This window comes from Cheilinus undulatus, linkage group 3 (assembly GCF_018320785.1).
Source record: "Cheilinus undulatus linkage group 3, ASM1832078v1, whole genome shotgun sequence".
NCBI classification, from domain to species: Eukaryota; Metazoa; Chordata; class Actinopteri; order Labriformes; family Labridae; genus Cheilinus; species Cheilinus undulatus.
The window spans coordinates 49396989-49407848 of NC_054867.1; the positions used below are offsets into that span (position 1 = coordinate 49396989).

Here is a 10860-nt window from a genome sequence, read left to right on the forward strand (position 1 = left end):
GCCTAATCCTTGATGTCCTCGTACAGACATGCAGGCATAAGTTCAAGTACCAGAGAACAGGTGGATCTTAACTAAACCAACATGACCAATCCCTAAAGTTACAAGAAATCTCCTGCACACTGTCGAACTTGCAAATATATCATTAAATTGTAACATTTGGGTATCAAACCTTCATCCGGCACACAATCTGCTGCCTAATGAAGGTCTGATACCAAAAACAGCAATTATTTCTTGCAAGTTAGAAAATGTGAGGGTGTTTTCTTGGAATTGTTTACTGGACACACTGCCCTCCTACGCAAAGCTTTTTTTTTTTTTCATTTTAAACCCCTAAAATATCAACAATCAACAGTTTAGTCTGCACTTCTGCTAACTGAATATATCCACACATTACAGAGACAAGCAAACAGTCACTCTCACACCTATGGACCATTTAGAGCAGAGTTCCTCAAATGGTGTGGTGAGACACACTGGTGTGCCTTAATGAAAGTCTAGAAATTTGTCCGACCATGCATGAATACTTTGTAAAGCAACATATTTACTATACTTTAACATCTGCTTGCACTGCTATTATTTGATCCTATCGCTGATTAATGTAACCATTGTTACGCTTATGACTTTTTGATACTAAAGTATCAAAATATCGGTCAACCTCTTAGAAAGCTGATATTTTTATGTGATGTTTTTGGTATTTCTTTTTTTTTCATATAAACATATTTAGGATAATTTGGTGTAAAAATGCCTGGTAACCAGTGCAAAAAGTGTCAGATTTGCAGCAGTGGATTGATTTAATCAGCAACTGTGCATCATGCAGATATAGTTGAAATGTATGCTGCAAAATCATACATTTCAGAGTGTGTTTGTGTACTCCAGTTGTTTCCAAATTGTGAAGGTCAGGAATGTCTAGGTGTGTGTGGTGAATTTGAACAACCATGCATTATTGCTCGTCTATGCATTAAAAAAAGACGATAAAGGCAAACAAACGAGAAATTTTGCATGAAAATAGAGAAGGTGTGCCTTGAGACTGTTGCTCCATTTTAGGTGTGCCTTGGGCAAAAAATGTTTTGAAATCACTGATTTAGAGTGAGCAGTCAAACTTAGGCCCTGTCCACATGGAGATGAATTCAGGAGTAAACACAAAAGTTTTTTGTCGTATCGGTGTCTCATCCACACGGAAATGGCGTTTTGGGAGGCCGTAAAAGCTTACTGTTTCGTCTCCATGTGGACAGCCAACCGCATCTTTCTTGAAATGATTACGTCACACATAGCTTAGGCCACTTACCCGGCATGTGCATATTGAACCAAAACAAGGATGGCGGATTACAGGGGTGTGGTCTGCTGCAGAAGCTATTGAGCTTATTAAGGCTTTTACAGCAAAATCTGATGCTCCTTTACCACCACTGTGAACAACATACACCAGATGTTCTTAAATCCAATGTGGAGAACAACCAGGAGGGCAATTAGAAGAAAAATTGAATCAGTTTTCTATGCTCTTCTTCTTTCTTTTGGTACTTTTCTGTGGCAGCAATACAGCGCCACGTACAGGTTTGGCATGTATACTACAGCGTTTCCAGTCATTTTCAGTGGTTCTGTGTTCATGCTGACATTTCCTGAAACGATCCTGTGTTTACAGAAAACTTGTTCAAAACAAAACGGAAATATAACATTTTCGTCTCCGTGTGGACAAGGCCTTACAAGCATGTCTAGTTTGTGGGAGGAAGCTGCAGTACCTGGAGAGAACCAACACATGCATGTGTAAACTCCACACAGAAAGGCCTTGCATGTTCTATGGGGAAGTCTTCCTGAAAGGAAACAGCACTGCTGCACCGTTCAGCCCCAGGCTTGGGTTTCTTTGACTTTAACATCAGTAAAGATAACCAAAGCATCCGGATGGTTGCTGATAGGCATGAAGACAGACAGTCCGACAGGACTCAGGACCTAAAAGTTCAACTTAAGTGACAAAGATGGAGAGCGACATCTCTGCAGCACAGAAGCTGCAAGGGCTGAACGGTTTTAAAGATTAAATTGCAATTATTTTGACATTAATTCATGTTGCATATTTAATATAAGTTATTGGACAGGAGAATAAATTCTGTGTTGTTCTCATTTTGATTAAGAAAAACACCTGCAGAAAGAAGGAAAGTGTGATTTTTTTTCAGACTATTAAAATAAATTGCAAAATGTGAAAAGCAGAGCAAATCTGCTGCAAAGAACAGCATTAAACTGGTACTTAGACACACATATCAGGTTTAGGAAATACTGCATCTTCTATGATTTAAAAATTGCTGTGGGCCATATTGCAATTTAACCAAAAGTTTTTGATTAATTGCACAGCCTTAGAAGTTACCCATCTTTTTCCATGAATGCACCAGTCCCTGTGCATCTTATTAACTGGACTTCACAGTAAAACGTGCAGAAATAGAAAGACTTGTGTGGCAAGCTGGATTCGAGAAGGCTCTCCAAAGTAAAACAGCAGAAGCTTTAAAATATTCACTCAGCTAATGATGAACTGACTGGGTGTTTAAATCATTGCTGAGTTTTTATAAAATGGGCACATTTTGGGGGAAATTTCCTGAATTCATTTACACTTCGATGCCACTGTGTCTGAGGGTTATCGTTTGATCGTCATTATAATAATTTACCAGTGAATCAGAGTTTTGTTTTGGCCCGAGGTCAGCTCTGTGTGTCTCCACACCCCTCCTGATCACTGCTGATGCCTCCCTGCTGATTGACTCCAATTAATTAAAATTAACTCATTAATGTGAGTCCACAAATGTGGCCTCATGTGCAGCATGTTTCCCCTTCTTCACACTGAGATTCCCAACTTTGATCCGTCTCCTCCCTATCTCCTTTCCTCCTTTATCTCTCTCTTCCCATCACTCACACACTGCTCCACACTGTCTTTGGTGTGCAGAGCAACAATGAGCTGTCAGGACGAGATAATCGCAGCAATCATTTCTGATTCTCCTCACCATTCATCCAGTAAACTCCTTTGTGATCTGATTTTAAAGCATGACGGCAGGAAACAGCACCATCACAGTCGTTAAACTGATTTTCACCTCAACGTGTTATTTCCTGCCTTTAAACCAAATCTGATTCTCTGTTGGCACACTCATGACGCGTCTGAGTTCATAGAAAACCTCTCTCTGCGATCAAAACTAAGTTTTCAAGAGTCAAACTGGAAGAATCCCCCATATTTACTGAGTTATTCAGGTTTTAGGCAAGCGTAATTGTTGCGTCTTTACGCGCAGGTGGATATCACGGCGATCTGATGTTCCACCGCTCAGATGGTCTGATAAGGACTGAAGTCAGTGGTTGCTGCACTAACGCGGACTGTGGACAATATTTCACGATCAAATAAGGTACAACAAGGAATGCAAAATGTCAAAAACACATTAAAGTCACGGAAAACCAAAGTGAGCATCTTAGAGCCAACACGAAACCCTTCAGAGATTTCAAACAAATGATGCTGGAGGGCTTTCGCTCCGGCAAAACGCCTCCATACAACCCTGGGCATTCACAATGGGAACAACATAATAAAAAGCTGTATTTCCTTACCTGCGTGTATTTGTTGTTGTTGTTTTCCTTTGTTGTTGTTTACGGTTTGAACAGCAGCTCAGTCCTGAAGCAGACAGGATGGAAACAGCAGCAGCAGCTCCTCTCTACTCTCCTCAGGATGTGCCGAGCATCAGGACTCTCTGCTTCTTATGAGGAGGAGAGGCACCACCGGCTCCCTGTGCACGCACACGAATGCGCGTCACCGTCACAGTTGAGTGGACGGTTGTATCAGAAAGGCTTGTCCCAGCATGCAATGCTGGATTTGGTATTCTGTCGATGTATTGCTGCTTGGATCAGGATGAGTTTGTGACACAGACTGTCATTCTCTAGGGAGGAATCCCTTTATTAGTTTCTTAAATAAAGATGGACGGAGCAGCAGCAGTCTGAGAGTGAAGCCACACTGGTGAGAGCTCCCCCTGCTGAACGGCTGCAGTGCTGGTTATAAAGCCCTCCTATAAATTACAACCCTTGCTCCAAAAAAGTTGGGACACTGTGTAAAATGTAAATAAAAACAGAATACAATTATTGTATAGCTCTTAACCTCATATTTTATTATCAATAAAACACAAACAAGAATCTGGAGGAATCTCTGTATGCAAAGGATGAAGCCAAAGGTCAGTAGTGGATGCCAGTGGTCTTCAGGCCCTCAGGAGGCACTGCATCAAAAACAGGCATGGTTCTGCAAAAAGGTGGCAAAAAACAGGACAAAAGGCTGCTAAAATGGGTGAAAAGTGGCAATAAAGGGGAAAAAATTGCAAATAGCAAAAACCAGGATATAGGTGGCAAAAAATGGGACAAAGAAACAAAAAGAAGTGGCAAAATGGTCAACAAGCAGTAAATATGAAGCCAAAATGAGTAACAAGTGACTAAAATGGGCAAAAAGCAGCAAAAAGGGGGCTAAATGGACAAAATAACAGCAAATATGCAGCAAAAAATTGAGTGAGAATTGACTAAAATGGGCAAAAGGCAGCTTAAATGGATGAAAAGTGGCAATAAAGGGGAAAAAATAGCAAATAGCAAAAACCAGGACATATGTGCCAGCTTTAGTGGGCAAAAGTAGACATAAAGTGGCAAAATGATCAACAAGCAGCAAATATAAAGCAAAAAATTTGTGAAAAGTGATTAAAATTGGCAGAATTGGCAAAAAGGTGGTAAAATTGGGCAAAAGGCATTTAAATGAGCAAAAAGTGAGAAAAAAGTGGGAAAAAATTGCAAATAGCAAAACTAGGATATAGGTGGCAAAAATGGGAACAAAGTAACAAAAAGAAGTGGCAAAATGGTCAACAAGCAGCAAATATGGACCCAAAATGAGTAAAAAGTGACTAAAATGGACAAAAAGCAGCAAAAAGGCGGCAAAATGGTCAAAAAACAGCAAATATGTAGCAAAAATTGAGTGAAAAGTGACTAAAATGGGCAAAAAGTGTTAATAAAGGGGAAAAATAGCAAATAGCAAAAACCCAGACATATGTGGCAGCTTTAATGAGCAAAAGTAGCAATAAAAGTGGCCAAATGGTGAACGAGCAGCAAATATGAAGCAAAAAATTAGTGAAAAGTGACCAAAACACATCACACAAGAGCCACATGTGACTCTAGAGCCAGGCATTCACACTGATGTAAAGCAAGACTGTAAGAAGGTGGACAGGAGTTTTGGTTATTGAAGAACTTTTGAGCCAGCTTTTTCTTCATGTCTTGGTTTCACCACCTTTGCAACATCAGCATCACTCCTGACTTTGCTTTAGTACAACAGAAGACAAATAAAGTGCTGTCTATATTAATCTACAGTCTGTGTGGTCTTCTATCTGTTTGAAGGGAGGAGGGTTTCTGTGTGTTCTTCAGGTGTTGCAGCTCATGACATTTTATCATGCATTCTCCTGAAGTCTCTGCCCAAAAAAGCTTTTTCTTATAGTTCTGGGAAATCACAATATTTGTATCTGATCTCAACACAGCTCTTCTGACTGGAACAATGAAATCCAGGTTTCAGAGCTTGTAGAAGCTTTCTTAGAAAAGCTGTTTATGTAATTCTACTAAAAATATGCCCTCCAATTACAGGTGGGTGCAAAGCATGGTGTCCACATACTTTTGTCCATGCAGATTTAAGTAGGTTGGACTTAACTTGGTGTCATTATCTCACTGTCAGAGAGGAACAGAAGTTTCCTTGTTTCATTGTTAGCAGGATAAATGATGGCTTCAGCACAAACCAGACTTTTCAGGAGTCATTTCCTCCAGTCAAACCTGCAGAAACATGGAGCAGTGAGTTCAGTCTGTAGAATATCTTCTGCAGTGGCTGCATTTTTCATGGCCTGTTCTTTCTTGATCCTACAAAGTCAATTGAATGCAGAGAACCAGAAAGACTAATTCACAATCACTATAAGCATGCTGCGTGTCGGCAGATCACTTTATATTTGCTGAACGATTGTGTGGAAATCACTTGAGGGAGTTGGTTGACATTTATGGTTTTAGTCTCTCTTCTGGTCTCTTTTTTGTGTGTCCGCCTATAAGAAAATAGCTTTTTAGTGTTATTGAAACCAGTGAATGAGCTTTATACTCATTTGGTTCACATGCAAACAATGCTGACAAGCCACTAAGTGAAGTGCAGCTGTAGGAGAGGGACTGAGGCTGCCGAAGGACGATAACAGGATTAAACGCCTTTAGGAATGTGAATTGGGTGCTCAAACATTTTACAATGTAAAGGCTCCAGTGTTGTGTGCATAAAGTGTGGGATTATTTGAATTTATTACATACAAATAGAGCTTTTTTTCTTTTGTATGCCTCATGTTAATTGGATAGAGAGCCTCTTATAGTGCTAGTTTGCACACTGATCTTAGAGCGAGTTTTCCTGCTGCAAAAAAGACACACTGAAAGTCTATTCTGGCTTTGATGTCAAGTTGAGATTTCCATGTTTCTCTTCACGCTCGCATCTGGAAAAATTTGAGCAAGATGTCAACGGCTCTGTGAAGAACAAGATGGCATTTGAGTGGGACCCCTGCAGCTCCTGCGTGCCTCCTGTGAGAGTAAGAAAGCCTCTCTCAGATCTGGTGATGGAGTCGCTGACAGAATCAAAACTCTTTCTCATTATTTAACAGACATATTGTCACAGGTTCGGGCTCTGCAGCTCCTCTATTAAAACTGATCAGTGACTCCTGCTAAGGGATACACAGAAAAAAACACTGTGGAGCAGCTACACCAATTTAGAAACTTATAACTCTGAGCACAGAGAGGAAAAAATCTAAATATTTTAGGGTTGTCACCTACAGAAGCCCTGAGGGATCAGTTTTTCCATTATTAGTGGTTTCTGATTTTTTCAAGATCTCAACTTATTTATGTTATCTCAACATAGTACTGCCTATTTTCCCATTATCAGAATGAAGTTTTTGTGCCAAGCACATTTTTACATACAGGACATTTGTCTTGATGTTTGTTTGTATGAAGAGGCTATCAAAAATAAAATAAAAATATAAAATATTAAGGGCTTAGACCTAAGTAGATTGTTTTAGGTAAAAAATAAATAAATAAATAAAAAAAAAATATATATATATAGAAGCAATATAGAGCTATAAAATATATAAGAAAAGTATGCACAAAGGTGCAAAAGGAGAAACTGTACAGATGTGCAGATTTATTGATGCTTATAGTGCATTTTTTTCTAAATGAGTATAACACACACCGTGCAGTTATAAACAGATGAGATAGAGTCCAGTGAGTGTGACTATAACACATAAGTCTGTATAAACATGCATTATTCTGTCTTCTTGTTCTGGGGTTTAGTGTGAAAACCATATATTATATTTGACCTGTATAATAACCACTCTTACCAAAGAAACAAGTAACTTTATTTTTTCATTTGTGCAGTAAATGGTCTTCTTAAAAATTAAAACTTCTGTTTAAAAACCTAATTAAACTGGGTTAAAAATTGAAAAAAATGATAAAGAATGGTGGAAAGGGTGGTGAAATTGGATATTTAAAGAACATAAATGGGTTAAAAGTGGCAAAAATTAGATGAGGGTGGCAAAAAAAATATCAAAAAATTGTTTAAAGTGGCAACAACAGGCGAAAAAAGTGGTAAAGGGGGATTAAAAAGTGGCTGAAATTGCTTTAAAATGCAAAAAAATGGTGGAAATGGGGTGAAAAATTGATATAAACTGGCAAAAATGGTTTAGCTGTGGTAAAAATGGGCAAAAGGGGGTGTAAAAAGTGGTTAATAGTGGCAATAATGGGTCAACAAAGGCATCAATAGGCAGAAAGTGGCAAGAATTGGTTAAGAAGTGGCAAAACCAGGCAGAAAAAAAGTGGTGGAAAGGGTTTAAAATGGACAAAATGGGTTTTAAGTGGCAAAAATGATTAAAAATTGGCAAATTTGGTGTAGAAAAGTGATGAAAAAGGATTAAAATTTGGTAAAATTGGTGTGAAGTGGCAACAGTGAAATTAAAAAATATTCTTAGTTTTTAAAGGCATCTGGCGACCGACTCTCAGTGTCTCACGACCCCAAGGGGGTCCCGACCCCAAAGTAGAGAACCACTGCATTAGACTGACAGCCTCTTGCCGGAGGGGAGGGGCAGAGTACTGTTCATTAGATTGACAGCCTCTTTGCTGAGGGGAGGGCCAGAGTACTGTTCATTAGACTGACAGCCTCTTTGCTGAGGGGAGGGCCAGAGTACTGTTCATTAGACTGACAGCCTCTTTGCTGAGGGCAGGGCCAGAGTACTGTTCATTAGACTGACAGCCTCTTGGCCAGAGGGGAGGGCCAGAGTACTGTTCATTAGACTGGAATTTGTTGTCAAAAATTGTAAATGGCAGTGTGTTTGTCATACATTTACGTGTTTTTACATGTTGATATGTATGGTGAGGGGTCTGAAAATATTTTCACCTGCCAAAGGGAGGCCCAACAGAAAATGTTTGTGAACCACTGCATTAATGTAAAGAAATGGATTAGATTTTGCTCCCATTTTTTGTCATTTGCTTTGAGCCGGTGGTGTGCTTGAGCCTTTTTGCAACGTTTTCAGCTCTCTACATAAAACTTCTTTCTGCTCCTTGTCTGAAACTTTAAACCCAAACCATTTCCATGATAGGACCATGATAGGAATCTCTTGATTTCTAGTATTTAATCTAAATAACAGCAGATATGTCTGACTGAAAGGACGAAGATTATCGCTAAAAGTGAGCACTTAGAAACAGACCAGTTTAGGTTTTTATGGCTCTGATTGTTTGATTGTCCCAGCACAGTAAACTCCACCCGTCTCCAACAATAAGTCAAGTAAATCACTGACAAATATTTTATCACTAAAACAGAGTGATCTGTGATAGAAAAATCAAACAAATGACTTAGGAGACATAAGATAAACGTGCTGTACTTACCTGTGTCTAAACACACAAAGCGGCGTATTGTATGTCTAAGGTCACGTTGCCAATCAAATTACTGTTATTGTTGCTTTGAATCTACAAAGGTTCAGCTGCAGTGTGTTGAATTCAAAGCTAGAGAAAAATGTCTTTTGAAATGGCTGTTTACAGTAACTCTGGTAATTAGTGTTGTGCAAACAGTGGCAGTCAATGCAGCTCTGTTTTCTCAGGGCCGCTGCTATCGCTGAGTTCTGAGTCGGGCCTGTAATTAGAAAGTTACACAGTGAAAAGCCACGCAGCGAATAGTTTACCGCTCTGCAGCTGCTGGAACAAGTCAGATGGAGCTGGAACTTTGTGTTTGGTCAAATACGTGCATGAAAAACTGAACATGCATTCTGCTTGCTTATGAATGTGTGCAGCAAACACTGCAACAGACGGCCTAGAACGCAACAATGCAGGTTATTTTATTTTATGTTGCACCATGCAGTCACATTTGACCAGGGTTACCATGACACAAGAACTACAATGTTCGATATGATACTAGTAAAAATTTAATGACACTGAATTTAATACCTGTTCCATAAAATTATAATAAAAAGAATATTCAAGGACTCATTTTTTGGTCATCTCCTCCCAAAAACTCCTTCACTGTCTAGATTACAAGAACCCATTCTGGTACCAAACTGTTTCCCATGACTGAGCAATTAAGATGATGCTCTCTCTGTTTTGTAAGCCACACATACAATTGAAGTTTTGAAGTTAAAGTTTAAAAGCTATGGTTCCTTTCAATACATTTGATCATTAATAATGAAGATTTGGGGCAATCAGTTCTTAAAATCATGACAAAACACTGAATTTTCGTGGTTACTTGCACTTGATTGTAGTTTAATCATATTTAAAATACATTTATTTTGCATACTGACAATGGGAATCAATTCTTACCAGAATGTCTGACTCAAATGAAGTCACAGGGACGATGCTGACTTTTATTTGTTGTGTAAATGAGTGCTGCACAGCCACATCACTGTGGTCTAAAACCATGACTCAGAGCAGTGGTGGGCAACTTGTGGCCTGGGGGCCACATGCGACCCTCCGCCTCACTCAATGTGGCCCCTAAGTTTATGTCAAATACCAATAAATCATCTATGAAGTCTATGAAAAAAGGAAAAAATCTGCCATGAGAGCATGACAATAACATTTCTCTTATAATCTTTCACTACTAGAACATGTTTTTTAATTTAGTTTTTTATTTTGTCTAACAAACGGTGTCACTTATTTTCAGTTTGTTTACATTTTGATTGTTTATTCAAATATTTTGATTATTTTTTATTTTATTTGTATTCATTGTAATTCATTTAATTTATTTTTCATTTATTTTAAATACTTTTTTATTTGATTATTAATTATTTGACTAAAAATGCATTTTATTCATTAACTTCTTAATTTCTAAGAGTTTTCTTATTTTCTAATTTAATCTTGTTTTTCTTTTAACAAATCCTTTTAATTAGTTTTTATTACATGTATTTCTATTCATTATACCATTTTCTACCATCTTTTCTATTTACTTTTTCATTTTATTGATTTTTTTTAATTTAGTACCTTAAAAAATAGATTTTAGTGGCTCCAAGTGTTCCTATAAAACTGATATGCATCGTCAGCTGTGAAGTCTTCTATAGAGAGGTGTGCACCTTTCCAAATCTTGTCCAATCATTTTCATTTCCCACAGGTGGACTACAATTAAGGTAGAGAAACATCTCAGCAAAGATCCAGAGAAATGGGAGACATTTGAGCAAATTCTCAAGCTTTTTGTAAAGGGTCTGAATACTTATGCCAATGTGATATTTCAGATTTTTTTTTTTGTTTGTTTGGTTTTTTTTAATTATTTGGAAAACATTTGTAAAATTCTGTTTTCACCATGTCATGATCGTGTACTGGGTCTACATTAATCAGAATAAAAATGTTTTTTCGTTT

At 38.2% G+C, this 10860-nt stretch overlaps 1 protein-coding gene across 2 annotated transcripts in view; it reads right to left on the reverse strand.

Moving 5' to 3' along the window:
• Window positions 1-3689, reverse strand: part of draxina (dorsal inhibitory axon guidance protein a) — a 58554-nt gene extending 54865 nt beyond the window's left edge. Inside the window, exon 1 of one of the 2 annotated variants that reach the window (XM_041783391.1) lies at window positions 3556-3689. The gene's annotated coding sequence lies outside the window, so the exon portion shown is untranslated. Of the gene's footprint in view, window positions 1-1279; window positions 1445-3555 lie in introns of those variants that run through there. The other variant, XM_041783390.1, reaches the window with a different exon arrangement.
• Between the last annotated feature and the right edge of the window lie 7171 nt (window positions 3690-10860).